At 29.0% G+C, this 3,867-nt stretch overlaps 2 non-coding genes across 2 annotated transcripts; one reads left to right on the top strand and one right to left on the bottom strand.

Annotated features, from left to right (window-relative positions):
- Positions 1-1,744: 1,744 nt before the first annotated feature.
- On the bottom strand, positions 1,745-1,906 carry LOC128013692 (U1 spliceosomal RNA). The gene has a single exon (XR_008183382.1). It is a non-coding gene; the product is annotated as a U1 spliceosomal RNA (small nuclear RNA).
- Positions 1,907-3,645: 1,739 nt separating this feature from the next.
- Positions 3,646-3,717, top strand: trnaw-cca (transfer RNA tryptophan (anticodon CCA)). Its single transcript has one exon. It is a non-coding gene; the product is annotated as a tRNA-Trp (tRNA).
- The last annotated feature ends 150 nt before the right edge of the window (positions 3,718-3,867 follow it).

Genomic DNA, 3,867 nt, shown 5'->3' with positions numbered 1-3,867 from the left:
CACCAAGCAAGGAGAGAGCTGGAAGGAGGGAGACAAACCAGGGGAAGAGAAGAGAGAAGCAATGACATTTGAAACCCTCCTGGATCCTCCGAGTCCGAGAAGAAAGTTTGGAGAGATGGGAGAGCGACACGAGTGTTTGCTGACAGACGTGTTAAAGTGTTGTTATTTTACAGAGAGTTTTACACCAGCTAAACAGAATGCAGCTCTTTCAGCACCCTTTCTTACGAGCGCATCACAAAGTGTCTTTATTTGTGTCCATGTCTTTAACACAGTATGCTGAGTTTGTGTTATTTTTGTGCATTCATGCGCTGATTTTGTGGAGGTTGCTCATGCATTGGTACACACTTGTACACACACACAAAACCATTCATATTTTAATATTTACAAAACAATAGTAACATAATATACTGCATAGTATATAATAGTATATATAGTGTTTGCACAACAATTTTTTTATTTAAGATTTTTTAAATGTATTCTTTATTTATTGAACTGTTTAGATTTTTCACTATTTACTACAGAGCTCAATATCTGCCTATATACATAAAATACAAAAAAGTAAACATAAATAAATAAATAAAATAAAAATACAAATGATAATAATAGACTAAATAATAGACTTAATAACAAAAAAGTTTGTATGCCAGAAAATTTTACATACAGTACATATTTTGAAAATATTTATACGCTTATACTTTTATATCTTCATATTATTATTTTCTATATTATATACAGTATAAATATATTTAATATATAAACATATAATCTTTCTTAACTTAAATATATTCATGCATGTGTTTGTAATTATAAACACATAATAAATATACACAGTACACACTCATAACAAACATAAACTTTTATTTTGGATGTGATTAATCATTGGACAAAACACACACACACACACACACACACACACACACACATATACGTATATATATATATATATATATATATATATATATATATATATATATATATATATATATATATATATATATATATATATATATACTGTACACACTGTTTATTTAACATAATGTTTTAAATAAAAAAAAATATATGTTAAAATGTATTTTTTAATTTATTTTAAATATATACATATAAAGAGTGTGTATGATAATATTTGCATGTATTTATAAATATTTACGTTTATATATAAACATATCCTCCTGAGACCCAGCTATGGTGTTTTTGTCTCTGTAGTGGACGTTACACTTTAGACCTCACATGTCACAGTTTTAAGTCTGGATGTCCTGTAAAGAGTCAAGAGTCTTGACATTGGCTGACATTAATTTAATATGATAATAAAATCTGATAATAAAATTTCTAATTATCTTTAAATATGATTAGTTTTGTAATTTTTTGTTATAATTCAGCATATGACTTCCTGTTATGAAACATCATTTCATACATGTCCATTGTAGAGACACCACTAAAAGCATGTTTATTACGCATTTCGGGAGACAAAATGATTAAGTGAAGTGACATACAGCCATATATGGTGACCCATACTCAGAATCCGTGCTCTGCATTTAACCCATCCAAAGTACACACTGTGAACACACACCCAGAGCAGTGGGCAGCCATTTATGCTGCAGTGCCCAGGGAGCAGTTGGGGGTTCGGTGCCTTGCTCAAGGGCACCTCAGTCATGGTTTTGCTGGCCCGAGACTTAAACCCACAACCCTAGGGTTAGGAGTCAAACTCTCGAACCACCAGGCCACAACTTCCCACAAAAAAGATTTCAGCGGAGAGTGCAAACGCAGTCCCCACTACCATAATTTATGCAGTTGAGATTCCCACATTTGGGGAATTCGCAGGGGTCAGCATGGCCGGAGTGCAATGGACAAGCCTCACCCTGGGTGAACTGTCTACTTGATCATGGTGTCTCTCCTGCCAGGTTAGTAATTAAATAGGAAAATAAATTATATATCAATATTCTTATGAAATGTTAGATATTATTATGAAAATCTGGCCAATTTTTAAAAAAACATACATAGTTTTTAATGGGAAAACCAGTTTATGAGTTTTCGTATACACATATTGCATAAAGCAAAATGGTATGTTAAATTATTTTGTTAGATATTTTATAACATAGTTGAGAATCATCTTTAAACAAAGTTTGGTGTACAAATTAATTTTTTTCCAGAAACCTAAAAATTGATAGGTGATTTAAAGCAAGCAAACAAACAACAACAACAACACCCCCCCCCCCCCCCCCCCTTGATTGCCTTTTCATGTCCTTTTATTTATTTTTCCCTTGTGTCCTTTCCAGAGGACATAGCATAACATTTGAATAAAATAGAATTTTCCAAAAATGTTATGGATCCATTTTTTTTTCTCTAAACAATGTAATAATTTCAATATTTATTTAAAATATATAATTTTAAATATACTAAATCTAAGAAAATATAATAATAGTATTTATTAATATTTGTGTATTTTTATAAATGTTTAAATATTTATATTAAAAATGTTAATTATTTATAAAAAAAAAAAAAAATATATATATATATATATATATATATATATATATATATATATATATATATATATATATATATATATATATTTTTTTTTTTTTTACATATATTTTAAATAGACAATATATAGATATTTAGCATAATTTATAATATTCATATTTAATCATCATTTATTTATACATGCTTCCCTTCATATATTAAATATGTTTTATATAATATTTATCAGTATACTGTATATTTAAAAAAAAAATTGAAACATTTTTTTAATTTAAAATATTATAATTATTAATAAAAATATATTATATTAAATGAAAAAGAATTTATTATTAATAATAATTAAAATAATGTATTTATTAATATTATATAAGTTATATAATAAATTATTATTAAATTATATAAAATGTATAACGTTCTTTAAACATTCCTCCATCAGTTCACACCAAACTCATTCCAGAATCTTGTGTTTCTGGACTCAGATGCTCAGTTTAGATCTTAATGAACTGATCTTTAACTACTATTTTGTTTTTCGCGTCTTCATTCCTGTATAATCCCATGGGAGTTTGATACTCTCATATTGCCAGGCTCGCGCTGGCTTTATTAATAGAGTCTCATCCCATATGTGGCGCGCGCATCGGGGATCGCTGCAGGAGTGAAGAGACACAATCTGAAGAATCTGTCTAATGACATCACTGTCGTTCAGCTGGCTTGTACACACCATGTGCATCTGCATGACAATCATATCGAGCTGCAACATGTGACCTGTGCTTATTTTTATTTATTTCATTTGCATTACATAAACATGCATCTCTCGGATAAGGATGAAACATATGTACAAAGAAAACATATTATTTTTTGTTATTATTATTATTATTATTATTTTAATGGGAAATATTAAATTATTATTATTATTATTATTATTATTATTATTATTATATTTGTATTAATTATTACTACTACTAAATTAAAATATACAATAATAACAATATTATGTAACATATTGTTACACAATAAACATTTGCAGCCCTTCAGTCCAAACAAGCACTTCGAAACTCGTTTAGCGCATTTTAAATCTCTATCGCAATTCTCATCATTTGTCTCTTCTGTCTGGGTTAATCCTGATCACTAACTACTTCCTGAACCGTGTTATTCACACAGAATGTACAGGACCTCGTGGCGCAACGGTAGCGCGTCTGACTCCAGATCAGAAGGTTGCGTGTTCAAATCACGTCGGGGTCAAATCTTTCATCTTTACTCTAAAAGCTCATTAAGTTCTACAATTAATAGTACATGTTTATGTTCCGAGTTTGAACATAAGGCCTACGTAATCATTAAATATGATTCAAATATTGAATCGATAGTTCATCTTTGTCGGGACAAATATTTTAC

Source organism: Carassius gibelio, chromosome B24 (genome assembly GCF_023724105.1).
Source record: "Carassius gibelio isolate Cgi1373 ecotype wild population from Czech Republic chromosome B24, carGib1.2-hapl.c, whole genome shotgun sequence".
NCBI classification, from domain to species: domain Eukaryota; kingdom Metazoa; phylum Chordata; class Actinopteri; order Cypriniformes; family Cyprinidae; genus Carassius; species Carassius gibelio.
Note: the sequence above shows the minus strand (reverse complement) of the source record. Positions and strands in the feature narration are given on the sequence as shown.